This window comes from Rhinolophus hipposideros (genome assembly GCF_964194185.1).
Source record: "Rhinolophus hipposideros genome assembly, contig: HAP1_SCAFFOLD_50, whole genome shotgun sequence".
Classification (NCBI taxonomy): Eukaryota; Metazoa; Chordata; class Mammalia; order Chiroptera; family Rhinolophidae; genus Rhinolophus; species Rhinolophus hipposideros.
This window is the reverse complement of record NW_027669296.1, coordinates 30,854-55,472: the sequence shown is the minus strand read 5'-3', so window position 1 is coordinate 55,472 and position 24,619 is coordinate 30,854. Positions and strand designations below refer to the sequence as shown.

The window sequence follows — 24,619 nt, the reverse complement described above, 5'->3', positions numbered from 1 at the left end:
ATTCCCAAGATTCTGTAGCTATTGAGTTACCCATCCAGGATTCCATTCTGTTCTTTCCTCAAACACAGTGTCTAGACCAGTAGGCTGCAGTTGCCTGTATCAGAAGATCACACCTTTCTTATCTCTTTCCACAGCTGTCACCTCGCATCAGCTCATCATTACTTTGTACTTCTATTACTACAAGTATGGTTGCCATCAAGACACTCAATGCATGCTATTTTAACTGAACAAGACAGTTGTCCTGTATTAAAACAGCGCTCAGCTGATTACTGTTAGTATAATCCTACGTATTATTACTATTCACTATGGTCTTTTTTCATTGGAACGGTTTCTTGCAGATCTATTCGACATTACAAATATAATAATACTTTGATGTCCCAGGCATTATCTTTTCAAGTTCCAAATTATTAAAAAATAAACACCCTACAATCCAAAATCTTTCTTTCTGACTCATTAGGACATTTGCACATCTACAAAAACCACAGAGTCATGCATTTGGGCATAGGTTGACCGGGAATAATTCTTTAGCTTTTAGGTGAACTTAACTTCACAACCCAAACTGATTCCTTATGACTTGGAAGCCTTAGTGTTTTATGCTATTCCACACTGACTTTCTTAAGTGACACTTGCAAGTTAGCAGAATTGTACTACACTGTCTTATTATATTACGCACATAGCTAGTTTATTCATTATAGGATAAACCATAAAAAATGATTTGTATGAGGAAATGCAGAGGCGAGAAAGTAAAGTCAAAGCATACCTTTTTCATTTTAACATCACTCAATGGTGATATTTAAAATAGTAATGATAATAATAATAGTGTAAGACAGTACCTCAGAATCCCAAGGTGATTCTTCATCTTCATCTTGTCCTAATCCTAATGATGACTTTATAACTATAAAATGTAGTCACAGGTACATTAATGTGAACATATATTACTATGCATTTTAAGTACACATTCAGTCGTGCTTATTTCCATAAAAGTAATAGCAGAAAAGAATTCAGGGGAACGAAGCATTTGCAAGAAGAAGCAGTTGTTAGTAGTGGGGATACTTTTGCCCAAAAGATAGGAAAAAATGCTTAAAAGAAATGAATATCACATTTGGATCGACACATGTTAGATTTCTTTATAGCAGAGCTTAAGCTAGAAAGAATTCATAGATAGTCACTAAATTACCACTTATATTATTCTGGTGTGCTCCATCAACACAAGTCAAATTACCATTGTTTGCTTGGTCTTGTGGAGCACTTTCAATAATATCCACATGATTTTCTCTTTTTCGAATGGCTGGCTTGGTTGCTTCTTTCTATTAAAAAAAGAAAGAAAAAAGAAAAGAAAAACCCAACTTCAGAAAACATCCTATTCATTTACTCATTGACTCACTCACTCAGTCCATCCGTAGGTAAGACAAGAAAACTTTACTGTAGCCGTCATAGGCACAGACCCAGGGGAAGCTGGAAATAGAAATGAAACATTTTGTCCTACATTCTAGTAGGAGTATAATACATGAAAAATAACAACAGAAAAGTACCGCTCTCCACTTCGACACCTGACGTGAATAAAGTATAGTAAGGGCACAAAAGAGACGACAATCCGTTGTATAAGGGAAGCTCAGCAGATACTGCAAAGATAGGGCTGCATCTTGAAAGTTATACAAGGTGCTGAGGGAAGGCATGAAGGGGATTCCAGAAGGGCAGCAGGAGCAAAAGCCGGAGGTGTGAAACAACATATTGTAAGTGAGGGCAGCAAAGGAATGAGGTAAGCCTGGAACTCTGAGAAAGGGATGGAGAGACAACTGCAGAATCAGAACCAAATCAAAGAAGGCACATGTTATGCTAGCAGATGAATTCTACCCTCACGTAATGGGGAGTCACTCAGGAAGCAGAGGTGTTGCATCATCACAATTCTAGTTTACAACAGCCACTCGGGCTGCAATTTATGATATTGAGGACTTCCGTTTCTTTCTAGGATCCTATCCATCAGCCTGTCTTGTGTCACAGCATAGCCTCTCCCCGGTGCCTCCAAACCCACAAAGGCAGCTGCCAACAATAGGTCACTTTGTAGCTTCCCCTAGGTGGCTCCTGGTTGGGCACAAACAGCAGCTGACTTGGGCCTGCCCCACAGCCCCTCCCAAGAGGCCCCAAATCCAACACACCTGGGGATCAGTTTCAGCAACACCAGAACATCACCAAAATAGCTCCATAATGACACGCCCAATCCATGGACTGAGCAGACACGGGAGCCCTGCTACAGCCGATCTCACTCTGTGGGGTCAGCCCACACACAGGGGTTCATCTACTGTAGTCACAGCCAGTCGTCCTGAGGGTCAATTCCACACCCAGATGTGCCAACAGCAATAAGGCTCAAGTACAACAGGAGGGCACACACCACCCACACGAGCTTCTGGAGCACCCGGCTCAGGTGACCGGGGAGACTGTACCACTGGGCCCCACACGACACCTGGTATGTAAGGCAATACTGTCAAGACGAGGAGAATTAGCAGATCTACAGAATACAGAGAAACAAACACAGAGAGGCAGTGAAAAAAGGAGAGAAAGAAACATTTCTCTAATGAAAGAACAGGATAAAACTCTAGAAAAAGAGGTAAACCAAACGGAGACAAGCAATATACCAGATACAGAGTTCAAAATACTGATTATAGGGATGCTAGATGAAATTAGGGGAAGAATAGACAAAGTAAGTAAAACTTCAACGGAGAGACAGCAAACATAAAAAGGACACAGAAATCGTTTAAAAAAAGTCTGAAATGAAAAATACAATATCTGAAATGAATAATTTATAGATGGAATCAGCACCACATTTGGTGAAGCAGAGGTTCAATAGTGATTTGGTAGACAAGGTAGCACAAACACCCAATCAGAACAGAGAAAAAATGAATATAAAAATATAAATAAAACAGAAAGTGCTTTAAGGGATGTCTGAGACAATATCAGGTGTAACAACATACGTAAGGCTATCTAAAGGAGAAGAGAGAGAGAGAGCAGGAATTGAAAACCTATTGGAATACACAATGATGGAAACCTTTCCTAACCTGGAAAAGGAGATAGACACACAAGCGTAGGAAACACAAAGAGTTCCAAACAAAATGAACCCAAACAGGTCCACACCAAAACATATCATAATTAAAATTCCAAAGGGTTAGGACATGGAGAGAATATTAAAACCATCAAGAGAAAAGTAGTTAGTCACGTACAATGGAGATCTCATAAGACTGTCAGGTGATCTCTCAAGAGAAAATTTGCAGGTCAGAAGAGATTGGCAAGAAATATTGAAAGTGATGAAAAGCAATAATCTACAACCAAGATTACTATTACTGCATCCGGCCAGGCTCTCATTTCGAATCAAAGGAGAGGTAAAGACTTGCCAGAGAAAAAGATGATGGCATCAGCACCAACAAACCAGTATCAAGAAATGTGAAACGAGGACTTGAAAAAAGAAGTAGAAGTAGAAAGAGGAAGAGGAGGAGGAGGAGGAGGAGGAGGAGGAGGAGGAGGAGGAGGAGGAGGAGAAATATGAATAATAAAATGGCAATAATTACATACGTATAAAAATTACTTTAAATGTAAATAGGTTAAATGTTTCAGTCAAGACATAAGGTGGCAGAATGGATAGGACTACAAGAGCCATATATATGACATCAAACTCAAAAATTTTTGCACAGTAATAGAAACCATCAACAAAATGAAAATACAACCAGATGAATGGGAGAAGATATCCAAAACACATAAGGAACTCATAAAACGTAACACCAAAAGACAATGCAATTACAAAATGAGAAGAGTACTTGAATAGACTTTTCTCCAAAGAGGTCACACAGATAGCCAAGAGACATACGAAAACACGCTCAGTGCCACTAATCATCAGAGCGATGCAAATTAAAAGCACAATGAGCTACCACCTCACACCTGTCAGAATGGCCGTCATCAATAAATCAACAAACAACCAATGTTGATGAGGATGTGAAGGGAAGCCCCGTGCACTGTTGGTGGGACTGCAAATCTGACCAGACACAATGGAAAACAATATGGAAGCTCCTCAAAAATTTGAAAATAGAACTACCAGGTGGCATAGCAATCCCACTTCTGGGTTTTTCTCCGCAGAAATCCCAAACACTGATTTGAAACATGTATGCATCTGTATGGTTCTATTTACATTAGTTACAATACTCCAGATAAAGAAATAACTGAAGTATCCATCGTAGTGGATAAAGAAGAAGTGGTACATATACACAACAACATACTACTTGGCTGTAAACAAAGAACAAAATCTTACCATTTGCGACAATGTGCGTGGACCTAGAGGGTATTATTCGAAGTGAAAAAAGTCAGATAGAGAAAGGCAAACACCACATGATTTCACCTATTGGTGATATGTAAAAAAAAATAAATGAACATAGAAAAAAGAAACAAACTCATAGGTGCAGAGAACTAACTGATCGTTGCTCAGAGGGAAGAGTATTGGGGAACAAACTGAAAAGGTTAAAGGGTTAAGAAGTACAAATTGGCAGTTATAAAATAGTCATGTAGATGTCAAGTACAGCACAAAGATATAGTAAATAACACTGTAATAACTAAGTATGGTGTCAGGTATACCACACTAATCAGGGTACCACTTTACACATTATAGAAATGCCTAACTACTATGCTGTACACCTGAGGCTGACATCATTGAATGTCAACTATAACAGAAATGAAAAATTTTACATTTAAACTAAAAACTTTCTGAAATTTGATATTTTATTATGTAGTTTTTAAGAATCTCTGCTTTTCACCAGAGTAAAGAAAGGATCCTGTCTTTTGCAGACACGGCTCCTTTCTTTACTTTGGTCAATGCATCATGGTCAATGGGCATAAAATCTCACGGACATGTTTTTATAGGGAGCAGCTAAGAGCATCATCAGCTTTGGAGCCAAGTGGATTTTGCATCAAACCCTCAAACTTTTCCCTGGCTACTGCAAGACATGCTGCCTAGATTGCCTTGGACTCCATTTCCTTATCTCTGAACATGAGGATTCCCTTCCTTGACAAAGCTATTCTGAGGATTAAATCAGATCATGCTTGTTACAGAATAGGTACAGAACAAGTGTTGATTTGACTATGGAGTATTTCAGCATATCAGTTAAATGAAAATCTGTGTCGCTCTTGCTTATACGGGCACAGGGGCCCACGCATCAAAAACCATGTAATCAAACACGCCATTAAAACACTAAACTTGAAAAAAAAAAAGAATCTCTGCTTTTCAAATTGGTTATTATTTTATACAAAACATATACTCTTCAATTAGATAAAGACATTTAAAATATTCACAATGCAATGATTTAGAACATAGTGGAATCCCTTTGTAATATGGGTTTTGAGATAGACAACATGAATTCTAAACTTTCAAAACTTCTACTATTATTTTAAGTCTAAATGATGAACCTGGTATACCGGAAAGTAATATAAAATAATATGGAATGTCCACGGGATGTAAGTGAAAAAATAATGGAGAAAACACTCCCTCCTAACAAGTATACCATACCAACATACATAGCGTAAAAAAATAAAACTATATGTCATATGCTATATAGTTTTAAAACTGAAAGGTATCAGGAAGAATTCATGACTGTTACAATGAGTACCTGATCCATTAAAGATTCCATTTAGGCACGAGTATGATAAAAGTCAGGCTGGTATAACGTAAAAGTCACATTAAGAATCCTTACCTTTAACCAAATTGCATATCTCCGTCACTGTGGGAAAACTCCCTATAGAACTTTACTATCACAATACATTTCCCAGACCCTTCTTTTCTCAGCTCCCAACTTCGATACTTACTAAAGTTAAAAGAACAACAACAAAACAACGAAGCATCAAATGGTCATATGTTATAAAATGGTTCATGCTGACCAATTTTCCATAACAAACATAAAACAATGATAGGTGGAGCACTACTAAATTTTACAACTCGGCGCTACACAAAACTAAATTAAGAGCACAACAGTTAATTTCACACAGGAGCCTTTTACCTTGGTACCAACATCGAAGAGTCCATCATCTGACGTAGACCATGAATCATCACTGCCAGGTTTCCAGGAAAGACTTCCGGGGAAAGATACACAACAGACACAAGTGAGTTCATTTCTTTACAAAGGCAGCAACAACAACAACAAAAGGAGTACAATTCAGCTATCTGCATATGAAATGAAGTTTCTTGATACGATTAAAATTTAGATGATGTTCTAGAAAAGCTATCAGTTATCTATTGCTGCCTCCACCACTCCCAACTCGTGCAATATTTAATGAAGATACACTCTAAGTTTCCATAACAAAAAACGACAGCAAACATGTTGGCAACACCTGAGAGTACCTTGTTTTCACCAAAGTCCTGAAGGCTGAATTGAAAACGCAATTAATAGCTGACAATAGGAACCTGAACTGGGACAAAAGCAATGACCTAAATCAAGATAGAATGATACACTGAGCCTTCTCCACGGTCTGTCCCTGGTTCAAAGATTAATCTGTGTGGGTCAAAAACGGCAGTCTTGCTTCTTTAACATAGAAAGCAGTTACTAAACTTATCCCATTCCTTGTTTTCACTCAAAAACACTACAGTGAGGTCCCTGAAATGCATGAAATGTTTGCAACTTACATGTACAAAAGTCAAAGAACAAATATGTACGTTGTTAGCCTCCCCACTCCCAGATCACTTGTCCGCAAAGCTTCCTGGCAATCTCCAACCTTGAAAACTTCAGCCTACAAAGGCATAGACTCCTGAAACAAGGTTGGGCTCAAATGACCCACAGTAGGAGTTCTCTATTTCCCTGTTCCTGGAAAACAAGCTAAATGGAGCCTCAGTCATCCACTCCCAACACAGGCACGTTACCACCTACCCAACTCCATTACTGGTTTCACAATCAGTCCTCCCTCTGCCCAACCCTCCATCTCCATGGGAAGGACATCAGCGCGTTGGGCAAAGAGGTAGAGGTGACAAGACACCTGCCGTGGTGTCTTGTGCTGATCTATGTAGTTCAGCAATCTCCAGTGCCTTTGGACTCAAGGGGACCCCCTCTGTAATTTCGGGTGCAGGTGGATGATACCACATTCCTACTTGCTATAAAGAGAATGTTTCCAGAGGCTCAAAGGTTTAATATGTTTTCATACAAACCTTAAATTTTGCTGGTTCCTCCAATTCAACAAACAAAACAGCAGCAACCTGTTCAGGCAGGACGCCCTTGAGCCCCTTATTTTAATCTGCTTTTTTAGACAACTACCAACATCCTGTGTCCTTTCTTCCTGTAATTTCTCTTTACCTTGTCATACCCTCCCATTCTGATCTCTTTTCCCTCATCTGATCTCTATCTAATCTCTGCTCTAAGAGCCTTATTCCTATCCCAACCTGTGTTGTTCCTCTTGAAACGTGGATTCCCCTGCTAATTCCATTCTTAGCCTCTTCCATTGCATTCACTAGAGCTTTCCATAATTAAAACACTCACCCAAAGGATGATAAAGAAAGAAGTGTACTGGGCTTAGAAACCTATACTAATCTCATTTCATCACTCACTGTACTCAAAGAAGTCACTTCAATCTCTTACAGTTCAAACTCCTCATGTGATCAACCACTTGACCAAAACATTAATGGCAGCATGAAATACTAGGGGGTGTTTTGAATAATTAATTGATAACATTCATTCAACACCTGGAATTCTATGTACTTTTGATTCTGTCAAGAAAAATGGAGAATACTTAGCTGGCAGAAGTGGAAATAAATAACACAACAACAGCAACAAAACTACCCCGAGTAAAGCAGAGAAAAAGGTAAAAAATCAAGAAAAGTCATGGAAGAAGGAAGAAAGACTCTGGAAAAAGAGAAAAAACTTCCTAGAACAAGGTAAAGGTATTAGCCAGAAGGAAAACACAGTCTGAGGAGTCAGTAAGTAGAGAAGTCAATTAGAAATATCCTCTCAATTTGTGCTGAATTAGCACAACAGTCTATACATAGATGATCTTCACTTACAGAACAACAATTCGTCCCAAGAAGGGTACATCGCATTATACCTGAAAACATTTATCTGATTAGGTCTTGCTTATGTACAACCTGTGGTTCTGTGGCCACAGCGAACTGACATCTGCCCTCAACACTGATGGTGAAAACAAGGTTCTCGTGACTGCTGCAATTGTCAAGTACATTAAGACAAAAGCTTGGGCTAACTGGGCTTGATAGGAAACTTCTAAATCAGCATTAAGGCATCACTAAACGGGACTCTCTGAGGCCACCTGACGTGCACCTGAATCTTGAATCCAGACCTGTCCAGGCACTTCTCAGTACAGGCTGAGGGACAAGAGAACGGACTTGGGAAGCCAAGCAGGCTGAAGGTCACATCACGGGTTAGCCACTTGGTAACTATGGAACCAAGTGTCAATTAATCCACCTCCTGGAACCACACTCCTCTAATGAATAAAAACAGCCGAACAGCACAGCTACTTTGCAAATCAACTGTGCCGATGACCTGGGATAACCAATGGTAGGCACATAGTATAGGGTCTAGCCCAGAGCAGAACACTCATTAAAGCTTACTGGCTTCTCTCCGCAGTCTCTTAGTTAACATGCAATTTTAGAAATCCATAAAATCCTACCTGCTTGCAGGGTCGCATTGAGAACACTCATCCACTGTTAAAAGAAAAAAAATTCAAATACATTGTAAATACACAATAGAAAAACACAGAACTTTGAAAGCGTCAGATTCAAGTGATGTAAAAATATTTGTTTGGGAACACCCCTGAAGACTATAGTAGAGTGAATGTTACTGATACAACTGGTGGGCAATTAATACATGAAGAACTTTTACTTCCTCTGCTGTATATCTGTGTGTGTGTGTGTATATATTTATATTTATATATTTATATACATACACATATACACAGATATATATATATATATATATATATATATATATATATATATATATATATATATATACATATGTACCTATATATGTGTGCATGTATGCATATATACTCCCCAGGGTACGTGAAATACTAGTCTAAATGGATTCACCCTTTCTCCTTATTCCCTTTCTTATTTCCTTATGTTACTCTGATTGAGGAAGAATGCCAATGTCTTGCTAAAACTTATTCCATTTGGCTGTGAGTTGCGTAAACATAAAGCAGATTTTGTACAAAATGACTATAGGAAATTCATAACTACGATCAACCTACACAGAGGTGGGCTAGGGTTGAACTCTTTCTGTTTTTTTTTATTTCCTTCTTTGCTTTCTCTGTTTTCTTGTAGCTGTGATTCACACAATTCATGGAGGGAAGAATTATGTAAAGGAACACACCTACAACCTGCGTCTTTCGTTTGTCTATTACGGGCATCTGTCCAAACTCTGTGGGTGCTGACAGAGGTCTCATTGAGTGTGTGGCAAATGGCCTTTTATCACCAAATTTCGAATCCCCGGATATTTGACAAGTTCCATGATTGAAAGTCAAAGAAGTAGAATCCCAGCTGGAAAAATCTGAAAATAAAATTTTCGTTTATGAGGAGGTAAAAATAACACAAAGTTGACCATATTGTAAAACTTCCTTCTTCAGAGAAGCAGTCCCACGTCCTCCTTTCTCCCAAACACTCTACTCCTTCAGAGCTCATTTTATTTTAGGTGTCCTATACTTGCCATTCACGTAAGTTAAGTTGAATTAACTATTGTCACTCAGCAATTTCTGTTATATAATGTGGTTCCAATTAAAGCTTTTCTTCTTATTACTTAACATGGTGCTGTGTGTGACATTTTTTGTCATTATCAAAAGTTATGTCTAACCGCTTATCTTAATTTTAAATATGTGTGACAAACATGGATTTAAAAAACTTTCATTGAATGGTACAATTCCAAATAAGAAACTACTTATTACAAGAAAATGGTCTTTTCTAAATGCCCCAATATCTTCAGAATTCATTTTTAAGCCTTAGATAAACAGATATTCACATGACAAATTACAGTCCTGGGCGACCTTATTGTTTACAAAGAAAAATGGGATCAAACGAGGTCCCCATGAGCTCCAAAGAGTACAGGGTACCATGAGACAGAAAATGAATATATAACAAAAGTATTTTCCTTTTGTTTTTTTAAACAATATTCTCAGCTTAAAACTTTTTAAGACAAGTGAAAGAAAAACACAATTGTAGAAGTGAAGCTTTAAAGCCTCTTTTATCACTTCACATCCAGGAAGCCCGTACATCATTTAAAACGGTGGTTTCCAATGTCATGTGAGAATCCGTGAAGTCCCAAGGTCTGTCAGTCGAGGGGCCCGAAAAGGTCAAAGCTATTTTCACAGAAAGACTGAATGTCATTTGCCATTTTCACTCTCATTCTCTTCTAAGTGTACAGTAGAGCTTTCCACAGCCGTGATATCACAGCTCTGATGGTGACATCATAGCTCTATGGTTACTGGGTCGTAGCTCCAATGGCTCACGGAATGCATGACAGTGTGTGCTCGTATTTTAAATTGTTCAGTTTTTATTTCTAATATTGTAACTATCTATGGAGACTACCGACTTAAAAATGTTCTTTGGAATTCTCAATAATTTTTAATAGCATAAAAGCATCCCAAGGCACAAAAGCTTCAGAATGCCTTTTTTCAAAGATTGTGTCTACCAAATATTCATTATCATTAATTACTTCTCCCATTTTTAATAATCGAAGACACCATAGGCGCACGTACACACATAGCCAGTGTCTGCTCAGCAGAACATCTGGTTGGCTTAAGACCATCAGTGTCACAACACTAAGAGGAAGTAAAGTTAAAACACAAATGACATGGTAGCAACTGAGGCTTACTTGGGTAAACGTCAAAATTCAAATGACCATTTGAAACGCTGGAAGTATCTTCCAGTTTGATTATTAACCTCTGAGAACCCCTATTAAGTACAGGGGTTCCAAACTGGGACATTTAGGATATCGAAACAAGAGGAGAAACATTTTAGTGAAGTCACCCTTTTAAAATCTTGTTTTCTTATTCCTGTCGATGTCTTTTTTCTCAAACATCGATACCAACAATGACATCACGTTGTTTATGTGAAATACTTCAATTAAATTTGTAACAAAGGAAAGTAAGTCTGAATAGAAGATTGTGAGCATGTCAAATGTCCTTGCGTACTCCTTCCCAAAATTAAATTGGTATTACACAGTGTACCTGGTCTGAAGGGTTGCACATCGTCCATTCCTACAGCTCTGTTAGGAACAGGATCTTCCACTTCAATGCTCGGCTGAAGGGGTTAGGAAACAAGATGATTAGTAATTAATGGACACTTCACACCATCTCTAGTTAATAATTCAGGATGAAAATGTTAAAGTTATTACCTCTAAGAAAAGGATTTTTTGAAAAATATGTGTTTAAGCATATATTAGGTTCGTGCAAACGTAATTGCATATTTGCAATTTTTTTTAACCTTTTAAACCTCAATTACTTTCACAACAACCTAATACTTTGATAAGTGTACTTGATATAACTGTTAAATATTTCTAATGACAGATTTGTTTTTTAGTGTTAAAACAAGATACTTGCTTGACATGGTAAGAACCCTTGGTGTATGTCCAGTTGAGTTTAGACAGAACATTTTAGAACCTACTTCATCTATGTCAACAAGAGCTAGGAAAAACCGAACTCTTATTGGACAAAAAATTTGATAGAAAAACATGATTGAACCAAGTGGCAAAGAAATAAGAAAAACTTTTCATTAAATTGTGTTTCAATAAATGATAGGAAAAATGTTATATATAGTTATGCAACTTTTCAAAAAAGTATAATAATTTCTAATCAGGGAAAAATAAGAACATTTATTTATTATAGTCATCTGAAATGTACCAGACACTTACTATGCACATTTTATTTCTTTTCCACCCAAAACAACAAATATGAAAACAGTTTGATGATGGTTACCCCACTTCCTGCTTGGTGGCCATTCCAAGACATTAGAATGAAATGATGAACAGATGTGATCCATTGTTGTCTCTGCCCAGCAGGTTTTGCTCCTAGATCTTCACATGACTGGCTCCTTCTCATGCTTCACTTGGCCGTTTTTGTCACCCTCAGAAAGATCTTTCCTGACCACCGAAACTGCACTCCCACTCCTATTCCAACTACAACCATGCCCCCCCCCATGACAATATTCTCTAACCCAGCATTCTCCATTCTCTTTAAATGACCCAGATATAGTGACTTACAATGGACTGTTGTTCACTTGTTTTTCTGCTCCTACAGCTACAGCTGAACCCCTGAACTTCCCTATTCATTGTCTAACTGCCCAGCACAAAGCTGGTATCTAACTAGAAATTTACTCAAGGTGAAACACTGAGCTCGCACCAACAGAGCCTCAAGTACCGAAACACTACACATCTACAGGGTATCGCCTATCACAGTCTCCTGAAGTTTAGCATCCCCCAGATTAGAAATTCACATGCTTCTGACTTTTCCACTCTGTTCTTAACACTACTGCCATTTGATTGTCCTTCAGGTTTACAGAAAGTGTCCTCACCATTTAGTAAGTCACTACGGCCCACTGTGATCATTGATTTTATATTTCTATAGCTCCCTTTACACTTCGCAAAGTGTTTTCACATTTGTTACCACATTAGTTCATTCCACATACTGAAAGGTAGGCATAAGTACCATTACGACAAATGAGGTCACTGACATCCGACAGGTTAAAAAGAAGTTTCCCCAAGATCCCACAGCTAGTAAGTGACCGATCCAGGATTCTAGTGTGTTCTTATCGTCAAACACAGTGCCTACACCAGTAGGCTGCAGTTGCCTATATCAGAGGATCACACCTTTCTTATATCTTTCAACAGCTGTCATCTCACATTGGCTCATCATTACATTGTACTTCTAGTACTACGAGTACGGTCGCCATCAAGTTACTCAATGCTTGCTATTTTAACTGAACACGACAGTTGTTACATATTAAAGCAGCACTCAGCCAAATTGTTGTTAGTGTAATCCAACATATTATTAGTATTCACCAGGCTTTTCCTACTGTAGAAAATGTCCTTGCGGACCTATTTGACAATACAAATATAATGATACTTTGATATCCCAGACATTATGTTTCCTAGTTCCAAGTTACAAACAAACCCTACTATCCAAATTCTTTCTGAATTTCATTAGGATATTTACACATCCACAAAAACCACAAAGTCATGCATTTGGGCATAGTTCGAACTGGAATAACTTTAATTTTTAGGTAAAGTTAACTTCACAACCCAAACCGATTCCTTATGACTTGGAAGCCTACGTGTTTTATACTATTCCCGAGATTCTGTAGCTATTGAGTTACCCATCCAGGATTCCATTCTGTTCTTTCCTCAAACACAGTGTCTAGACCAGTAGGCTGCAGTTGCCTGTATCAGAAGATCACACCTTTCTTATCTCTTTCCACAGCTGTCACCTCGCATCAGCTCATCATTACTTTGTACTTCTATTACTACAAGTATGGTTGCCATCAAGACACTCAATGCATGCTATTTTAACTGAACAAGACAGTTGTCCTGTATTAAAACAGCGCTCAGCTGATTACTGTTAGTATAATCCTACGTATTATTACTATTCACTATGGTCTTTTTTCATTGGAACGGTTTCTTGCAGATCTATTCGACATTACAAATATAATAATACTTTGATGTCCCAGGCATTATCTTTTCAAGTTCCAAATTATTAAAAAAAAACACCCTACAAACCAATTTCTTTCTTTCTGACTCATTAGGACATTTGCACATCTACAAAAACCACAGAGTCATGCATTTGGGCATAGGTTGACCGGGAATAATTCTTTAGCTTTTAGGTGAACTTAACTTCACAACCCAAACTGATTCCTTATGACTTGGAAGCCTTAGTGTTTTATGCTTTTCCACACTGACTTCCTTAAGTGACACTTGCAAGTTAGCAGAATTGTACTACGCTGTCTTATTATATTACGCACATAGCTAGTTTATTCATTATAGGATAAACCATAAAAAATGATTTGTATGAGGAAATGCAGAGGCGAGAAAGTAAAGTCAAAGCATACCTTTTTCATTTTAACATCACTCAATGGTGATATTTAAAATAGTAATGATAATAATAATAGTGTAAGACAGTACCTCAGAATCCCAAGGTGATTCTTCATCTTCATCTTGTCCTAATCCTAATGATGACTTTATAACTATAAAATGTAGTCACAGGTACATTAATGTGAACATATATTACTATGCATTTTAAGTACACATTCAGTCGTGCTTATTTCCATAAAAGTAATAGCAGAAAAGAATTCAGGGGAACGAAGCATTTGCAAGAAGAAGCAGCTGTTAGTAGTGGGGATACTTTTGCCCAAAAGATAGGAAAAAATGCTTAAAAGAAATGAATATCACATTTGGATCGACACATGTTAGATTTCTTTATAGCAGAGCTTAAGCTAGAAAGAATTCATAGATAGTCACTAAATTACCACTTATATTATTCTGGTGTGCTCCATCAACACAAGTCAAATTACCATTGTTTGCTTGGTCTTGTGGAGCACTTTCAATAATATCCACACGATTTTCTCTTTTTCGAATTGCTGGCTTGGTTGCTTCTTTCTATTAAAAAAAGAAAGAAAAAAAAGAAAAGAAAAACCCAACTTCAGAAAACATCCTATTCATTTACTCATTGACTCACTCACTCAGTCAATCCGTAGGTAAGACAAGAAAACTTTACTGTAGCCGTCATAGGCACAGACCCAGGGGAAGTTGGAAATAGAAATGAAACATTTTGTCCTACATTCTAGTAGGAGTAGAGATATTATAATACATGAAAAATAACAACAGAAAAGTACCGCTCTCCACTTCGACACCTGAAGTGAATAAAGTATAGTAAGGGCACAAAAGAGACGACAATCCGTTGTATAAGGGAAGCTCAGCAGATACTGCAAAGATAGGGCTGCATCTTGAAAGTTATACAAGGTGCTGAGGGAAGGCATGAAGGGGATTCCAGAAGGGCAGCAGGAGCAAAAGCCTGAGGTGTGAAACAACATGTTGTAAGTGAGGGCAGCAAAGGAATGAGGTAAGCCTGGAACTCTGAGAATGGGATAGAGACAACTGCAGAATCAGAACCAAATCAAAGAAGGCACATGTCATGCTAGCAGATGAATTCTACCCTCACGTAATGGGGAGTCACTCCGGAAGCAGAGGTGTTGCATCATCACAATTCTAGTTTACAACAGCCACTCGGGCTGCAATTTATGATATTGAGGACTTCCGTTTCTTTCTAGGATCCTATCCATCAGCCTGTCTTGCTTCACAACATAGCCTCTCCCCGGTGCCTCCAAAACCACAAAGGCAGCTGCCAACAATAGGTCACTTTGTAGCTTCCCCTAGGTGGCTCCTGGTTGGACACAAGCAGCAGCTGGCTTGGGCCTGCCCCACAGCCCCTCCCAAGAGGCCCCAAATCCAACACACCTGGGGATCAGTTTCAGCAACACCAGAACATCACCAAAATAGCTCCATAATGACACGCCCAAGCCATGGACTGAGCAGACACCGGAGCCCTGCTACAGCCGATTTCACTCTGTGGGGTCAGCCCACACACAGGGGTTCATCTACTGTAGTCACAGCCAGTCGTCCTGAGGGTCAATTCCACACCCAGATGTGCCAACAGCAATAAGGCTCAAGTACAACAGGAGGGCACACACCACCCACACGAGCTTCTGGAGCACCCGGCTCAGGTGACCGGGGAGACTGTACCACTGGGCCCCACACGACACCTGGTATGTAAGGCAATACTGTCAAGACGAGGAGAATTAGCAGATCTACAGAATACAGGAAAACAAACACAGAGAGGCAGTGAAAAAAGAAGAGAGAAAGAAACATTTCTCTAATGAAAGAACAGGATAAAACTCTAGAAAAAGAGGTAAACCAAAAGGAGACAAGCAATATACCAGATACAGAGTTCAAAATACTGGTTATAGGGATGCTAGATGAAATTAGGGGAAGAATAGACAAAGTAAGTAAAACTTCAACGGAGAGACAGCAAACATAAAAAGGACATAGAAATCGTTTAAAAAAAGTCTGAAATGAAAAATACAATATCTGAAATAAATAATTTATAGATGGAATCAGCACCACATTTGGTGAAGCAGAGGTTCAATAGTGATTTGGTAGACAAGGTAGCACAAACACCCAATCAGAACAGAAAAAAAATGAATATAAATAAAAATAAATAAATAAAACAGAAAGTGCTTTAAGGGATGTCTGGGACAATATCAGGTGTAACAACATCCGTAAGGCTATCTAAAGGAGAAGAGAGAGAGAGAGCAGGAATTGAAAACCTATTGGAATACACAATGATGGAAACCTTTCCTAACCTGGAGAAGGAGATAGACACACAAGCGTAGGAAACACAAAGAGTTCCAAACAAAATGAACCCAAACAGGTCCACACCAAAACATATCATAATTAAAATTCCAAAGGGTTAGGACATGGAGAGAATATTAAAACCATCAAGAGAAAAGTAGTTAGTCACGTACAGTGGAGATCTCATAAGACTGTCAGGTGATCTCTCAAGAGAAAATTTGCAGGTCAGAAGAGATTGGCAAGAAATATTGAAAGTGATGAAAAGCAATAATCTACAACCAAGATTACTATTACTGCATCCGGCCAGGCTCTCATTTCGAATCAAAGGAGAGGTAAAGACTTGCCAGAGAAAAAGATGATTGCATCAGCACCAACAAACCAGTATCAAGAAATGTGAAACGAGGACTTGAAAAAAGAAGTAGAAGTAGAAAGAGGAAGAGGAGGAGGAAGAGGAGGAGGAGGAGGAGGAGGAGGAGGAGGAGGAGGAGGAGGAGAAGAAATATGAATAATAAAATGGCAATAATTACATACGTATAAAAATTACTTTAAATGTAAATAGGTTAAATGTTTCAGTCAAGACATAAGGTGGCAGAATGGATAGGACTACAAGAGCCATATATATGACATCAAACTCAAAAATTTTTGCACAGTAATAGAAACCATCAACAAAATGAAAACACGACCAGATGAATGGGAGAAGATATCCAAAACACATAAGGAACTCATAAAACGTAACACCAAAAGACAATGCAATTACAAAATGAGAAGAGTACTTGAATAGACTTTTCTCCAAAGAGGTCACACAGATAGCCAAGAGACATACGAAAACATGCTCAGTGCCACTAATCATCAGAGCGATGCAAATTAAAAGCACAATGAGCTACCACCTCACACCTGTCCGAATGGCCGTCATCAATAAATCAACAAACAACCAATGTTGATGAGGATGTGAAGGGAAGCCCCGTGCACTGTTGGTGGGACTGCAAATCTGACCAGACACAATGGAAAACAATATGGAAGCTCCTCAAAAATTTGAAAACAGAACTACCAGGTGGCATAGCAATCCCACTTCTGGGTTTTTCTCCGCAGAAATCCCAAACACTGATTTGAAATATGTATGCATCTGTATGGTTATATTTACATAATTTACAATACTCCAGATAAAGAAATAACTGAAGTATCCATCGTAGTGGATAAAGAAGAAGTGGTACATATACACAACAACATACTACTTGGCTGTAAACAAAGAACAAAATCTTACCATTTGCGACAATGTGCGTGGACCTAGAGGGTATTATTCGAAGTGAAAAAAGTCAGATAGAGAAAGGCAAACACCACATGATTTCACCTATTGGTGATATGTAAAAAAAAATAAATGAACATAGAAAAAAGAAACAAACTCATAGGTGCAGAGAACTAACTGATCGTTGCTCAGAGGGAAGAGTATCGGGGAACAAACTGAAAAGGTTAAAGGGTTAAGAAGTACAAATTGGCAGTTATAAAATAGTCATGTAGATGTCAAGTACAGCACAAAGATATAGTAAATAACACTGTAATAACTAAGTATGGTGTCAGGTATACCACACTAATCAGGGTACCACTTTACACATTATAGAAATGCCTAACCACTATGCTGTACACCTGAGGCTGACATCATTGAATGTCAACTGTAACAGAAATGAAAAATTTTACATTTAAACTAAAAACTTTCTGAAATTTGATATTTTATTATGTAGTTTTTAAGAATCAGTGCTTTTCACCAGAGTAAAGAAAGGATCCTGTCTTTTGCAGACACGGCTCCTTTCTTTACTTTGGTCAATGCATCATGGTCAATGGGCATAAAATCTCACGGACATGTTTTTATAGGGAGCAGCTAAGAGCATCATCAGCTTTGGAGCCAAGTGGATTTTGCATCAAACCCTCAAACTTCTCCCTGGCTACTGCAAGACATGCTGCCTAGATTGCCTTGGACTCCATTTCCTTATCTCTGAACATGAGGATTCCCTTCCTTGACAAAGCTATTCTGAGGATTAAATCAGATCATGCTTGTTACAGAATAGGTACAGAACAAGTGTTGATTTGACTATGGAGTATTTCAGCATATCAGTTAAATGAAAATCTGTGTCGCTCTTGCTTATACGGGCGCAGGGGCCCACGCATCAAAAACCATGTAATCAAACACGCCATTAAAACACTAAACTTGAAAAAAAAAGAATCTCTGCTTTTCAAATTGGTTATTATTTTATACAAAACATATACTCTTCAATTAGATAAAGACATTTAAAATATTCACAATGCAATGATTTAGAACATAGTGGAATCCCTTTGTAATATGGGTTTTGAGATAGACAACATGAATTCTAAACTTTCAAAACTTCTACTATTATTTTAAGTCTAAATGATGAACCTGGTATATGGGAAACTAATATAAAATAATATGGAATGTCCACGGGATGTAAGTGAAAAAATAATGGAGAAAACACTCCCTCCTAACAAGTATACCCTACCAACATACAAAGCGTAAAAAAATAAAACTATATGTCATATGCTATATAGTTTTAAAACTGAAAGGTATCAGGAAGAATTCATGACTGTTACAATGAGTACCTGATCCATTAAAGATTTCATTTCGGGACGAGTATGATAAAAGTCAGGCTGGTATAACGTAAAAGTCACATTAAGAATCCTTACCTTTAACCAAATTGCATATCTCCGTCACTGTGGGAAAACTCCCTATAGAATTTTACTATCACTATACATTTCCCAGACCCTTCTTTTTTCAGCTCCCAACTTCGATACTTACTAAAGTTAAAAGAACAACAACAAAACAACGAAGCATCAAATGGTCATATGTTATAAAATGGTTCACCTTGACCAATTTTCCATAACAAATATAAAACAATGATAGGTGGAGCACTACTAAATTTTACAACTCGGCGCTACACAAAACTATATTAAGAGCACAACAGTTAATTTCACACAGGAGCCTTTTACCTTGGTACCAACATCGAAGAGTCCATCGTCTGACGTAGACCATGAATCATCACTGCCAGGTTTCCAGGAAAGACTTCCGGGGAAAGATACACAACAGACACAAGTGAGTTCATTTCTTTACAAAGGCAGCAACAACAACAACAAAAAAAGTACAATTCAGCTATCTGCATATGAAATGAAGTTTCTTGATATGATTAAAATTTAGAGGATGTTCTAGAAAAGCTATCAGTTATCTATTGCTGCCTCCACCACTCCCAACTCGTGCAATATTTAATGAAGATACACTCTAAGTTTCCATAACAAAGAATGACAGCAAACATGTTGGCAACACCTGAGAGTACCTTGTTTTCACCAAAAGTCCTGAAGGCTGAATTGAAAACGCAATTAATAGCTGACAATAGGAACCTGAACTGGGACAAAAGCAATGACCTAAATCAAGGTAGAACGATACACTGAGCCTTCTCCACGGTCTGTCCCTGGTTCAAAGATTAATCTGTGTGGGTCAAAAACGGCAGTCTTGCTTCTTTAACATAGAAAGCAGTTACTAAACTTACCCCATTCCTTGTTTTCACTCAAAAACACTACAGTGAGGTCTCTGAAATGCATGAAATGTTTGCAACTTACATGTACAAAAGTCAAAGAACAAATATGTACGTTGTTTGCCTCCCCACTCCCAGATCACTTGTCCGCAAAGCTTCCTGGCAATCTCCAACCTTGAAAACTTCAGCCTACGAAGGCATAGACTCCTGAAACAAGGTTGGGCTCAAATGACCCACAGTAGGAGTTCTCTATTTCGCTGTTCCTGGAAAACAAGCTAAATGGAGCCTCAGTCATCCACTCCCAACAGAGGCATGTTACCACCTATCCAACTCCATTACTGGTTTCACAATCAGTCCTCCCTCTGCCCAACCCTCCATCTCCATGGGAAGGACATCAGCGCGTTGGGCAAAGAGGTAGAGGTGACTAGACACCTGCCGTGGGCCATAGATCTATGTAGTTCAGCAATCTCCAGTGCCTTTGGACTCAAGGGGACCCCCTCTGTAATTTCGGGTGCAGGTGGATGATACCACATTCCTACTTGCTATAAAGAGAATGTTTCCAGAGGCTCAAAGGTTTAATATGTTTTCATACAAACCTTAAATTTTGCTGGTTCCTCCAATTCAACAAACAAAACAGCAGCAACCTGTTCAGGCAGGACGCCCTTGAGCCCCTTATTTTAATCTGCTTTTTTAGACAACTACCAACATCCTGTGTCCTTCCTTCCTGTAATTTCTCTTTACCTTGTCATACCCTCCCATTCTGATCTCTTTTCCCTCATCTGATCTCTATCTAATCTCTGCTCTAAGAGCCTTATTCCTATCCCAACCTGTGTTGTTCCTCTTGAAATGTAGATTCCCCTGCTAATTCCATTCTTAGCCTCTTCCATTGCATTCACTAGAGCTTTCCATAATTAAAACACTCACCCAAAGGATGATAAAGAAGGAAGTGTACTGGGCTTAGAAACCTATACTAATCTCATTTCATCACTCACTGTACTCAAAGAAGTCACTTCAATCTCTTACAGTTCAAACTCCTCATGTGATCAACCACTTGACCAAAACATTAATGGCAGCATGAAGTACTAGGGGGTGTTTTGAATAATTAATTGATAACATTCATTCAACACCTGGAATTCTATGTACTTTTGATTCTGTCAAGAAAAATGGAGAATACTTAGCTGGCAGAAGTGGAAAAAAATAACACAACAACAGCAACAAAACTACCCCGAGTAAAGCAGAGAAAAAGGTAAAAATCAAGAAAAGTCATGGAAGAAGGAAGAAAGACTCTGGAAAAAGAGAAAAAACTTCCTAGAACAAGGTAAAGGTATTAGCCAGAAGGAAAACACAGTCTGAGGAGTCAGTAAGTAGAGAAATCAATTAGAAATATCCTCTCAATTTGTGCTGAATTAGCACAACAGTCTATACATAGATGATCTTCACTTACAGAACAACAATTCGTCCCAAGAAGGGTACATCACATTATACCTGAAAACATTTATCTGATTAGGTCTTGCTTATGTACAACCTGTGGTTCTGTGGCCACAGCGAACTGACATCTGCCCTCAACACTGATGGTGAAAACAAGGTTCTCGTGACTGCTGCAATTGTCAAGTACATTAAGACAAAAGCTTGGGCTAACTGGGCTTGATAGGAAACTTCTAAATCAGCATTAAGGCATCACTAAACGGGACTCTCTGAGGCCACCTGACGTGCACCTGAATCTTGAATCCAGACCTGTCCAGGCACTTCTCAGTACAGGCTGAGGGACAAGAGAACGGACTTGGGAAGCCAAGCAGGCTGAAGGTCACATCACGGGTCAGCCACTTGGTAACTATGGAACCAAGTGTCAATTAATCCACCTCCTGGAACCACACTCCTCCAATGAATAAAAACGGCCGAACAGCACAGCTACTTTGCAAATCTACTGTGCCGACGACCTGGGATAACCAATGTTAGGCACATAGTATAGGGTCTAGCCCAGAGCAGAACACTCATTAAAGCTTACTGGCTTCTCTCCGCAGTCTCTTAGTTAACATGCAATTTTAGAAATCCATAAAATCCTACCTGCTTGCAGGGTCGCATTGAGAACACTCATCCACTGTTAAAAGAAAAAAAATTCAAATACATTGTAAATACACAATAGAAAAACACAGAACTTTGAAAGCGTCAGATTCAAGTGATGTAAAAATATTTGTTTGGGAACACCCCTGAAGACTATAGTAGAGTGAATGTTACTGATACAACTGGTGGGCAATTAATACATGAAGAACTTTTACTTCCTCTGCTGTATATCTGTGTGTGTGTGTGTATATATTTATATTTATATATTTATATACATACACATATACACAGATATATATATATATATATATATATATATATATACACATATATACATATGTACCTATATATGTGTGCATGTATGCATATATACTCCCCAGGGTACGTGAAATACTAGTCTAAATGGATTCACCCTTTCTCCTTATTCCCTTTCTTATTTCCTTATGTTACTCTGATTGAGGAAGAATGCCAATGTCTTGCTAAAACTTATTCCATTTGGCTGTGAGTTGCGTAAACATAAAGCAGATTTTGCTACAAAATGACTATAGGAAATTCATAACTACGATCAACCTACACAGAGGTGGGCTAGGGTTGAACTCTTTCTGTTTTTTTTATTTCCTTCTTTCCTTTCTCTGTTTTCTTGTAGCTGTGATTCACACAATTCATGGAGGGAAGAATTATGTAAGAGGAACACACCTACAACCTGCGTCTTTCGTTTGTCTATTACGGGCATCTGTCCAAACTCTGTGGGTGCTGACAGAGGTCTCATTGAGTGTGTGGCAAATGGCCTTTTATCACCAAATTTCGAATCCCCGGATATTTGACAAGTTCCATGATTGAAAGTCAAAGAAGTAGAATCCCAGCTGGAAAAATCTGAAAATAAAATTTTCGTTTATGAGGAGGTAAAAATAACACAAAGTTGACCATATTGTAAAACTTCCTTCTTCAGAGAAGCAGTCCCACGTCCTCCTTTCTCCCAAACACTCTACTCCTTCAGAGCTCATTTTATTTTAGGTGTCCTATACTTGCCATTCACGTAAGTTAAGTTGAATTAACTATTGTCACTCAGCAATTTCTGTTATATAATGTGGTTCCAATTAAAGCTTTTCTTCTTATTACTTAACATGGTGCTGTGTGTGACATTTTTTGTCATTATCAAAAGTTATGTCTAACCGCTTATCTTAATTTTAAATATGTGTGACAAACATGGATTTAAAAAACTTTCATTGAATGGTACAATTCCAAATAAGAAACTACTTATTACAAGAAAATGGTCTTTTCTAAATACCCCAATATCTTCAGAATTCATTTTTAAGCCTTAGATAAACAGATATTCACATGACAAATTACAGTCCTGGGCGACCTTATTGTTTACAAGGAAAAATGGGATCAAACGAGGTCCCCATGAGCTCCAAAGAGTACAGGGTACCATGAGACAGAAAATGAATATATAACAAAACTATTTTCCTTTTGTTTTTTAAACAATATTCTCAGCTTATAACTTTTTAAGACAAGTGAAAGAAAAACACAATTGTAGAAGTGAAGCTTTAAATCCTCTTTTATCACTTCACATCCAGGAAGCCCGTAAATCATTTAAAACGGTGGTTTCCAATGTCATGCGAGAATCCGTGAAGTCCCAAGGTCTGTCAGTCGAGGGGCCCGAAAAGGTCAAAGCTATTTTCACAGAAAGACTGAATGTCATTTGCCATTTTCACTCTCATTCTCTTCTAAGTGTACAGTAGAGCTTTCCACAGCCGTGATATCACAGCTCTGATGGTGACATCATAGCTCTATGGTTACTGGGTCGTAGCTCCAATGGCTCACGGAATGCATGACTGTGTGTGCTCCTATTTTAAATTGTTCAGTTTTTATTTCCAATATTGTAACTATCTATGGAGACTACCGACTTAAAAATATTCTTTGGAATTCTCAATAATTTTTAATAGCATAAAAGCATCCCAAGGCACAAAAGCTTCAGAATTGTTATTTTCAAAGATTGTGTCTACCAAATATTCATTACCATTAATTACTTCTCCCATTTTTAATAATCGAAGACACCATAGGCGCACGTACACACATAGCCAGTGTCTGCTCAGCAGAACATCTGGTTTTAAGACCATCAGTGTTACAACACTAAGAGGAAGTAAAGTTAAAAAGAATTGTCATGGTAGCAACTGGAGATTACTTGGGTAAATGTTAAAATTCAAATGAACATTTGAAAACGCTGGAAAAATCTTCCAGTGTGATCATTGGTAACCCGTATTAAGTACAGGGATTCCAAACTGGGACATTTAGGGTATCGAACAAACGGAGAACTATCTTAGTGAAGTCACCGTTTTAAAATCTCATTTTCTTATTCCTGTGAATACCTTTTCATCAAACACCGATACTAACAATGACATCACGTTATTTATGTCAAATCCTTCCATTAAATTTGTAACAAAAAAAAGGAATGAGGAAGAGAAGACTGCAAGCATGTCACATGTCCTTGCGTACTCCTTCCCAAAATTAAATTGGTATTACAAAGTGTACCTGGTCTGAAGGGTTGCACATCGTCCATTCCTATAGGTTTGTACGGAACAGGATCTTCCACTTCAATGCTCGGCTGAAGGGGTTAGGAAACAACATGATTAGTAACTAATGGACACTTCATGCAATCTCTAG

General features: G+C 38.2%; 1 protein-coding gene across 1 annotated transcript in view; it reads right to left on the bottom strand.

Annotated features, from left to right (window-relative positions):
* The window catches only part of LOC308495634 (ankyrin repeat domain-containing protein 26-like), a gene marked incomplete at its 3' end in the record, with an annotated part of 32,357 nt that extends 10,371 nt beyond the window's left edge, over positions 1 to 21,986 (bottom strand). Inside the window, exons 1-4 of the mRNA XM_081080599.1 lie at positions 21,959 to 21,986; positions 19,356 to 19,428; positions 14,525 to 14,609; positions 14,136 to 14,197 (exon numbers count right to left, since the gene is read on the bottom strand). The remainder of the gene's footprint in view (positions 1 to 14,135; positions 14,198 to 14,524; positions 14,610 to 19,355; positions 19,429 to 21,958) is intronic.
* Between the last annotated feature and the right edge of the window lie 2,633 nt (positions 21,987 to 24,619).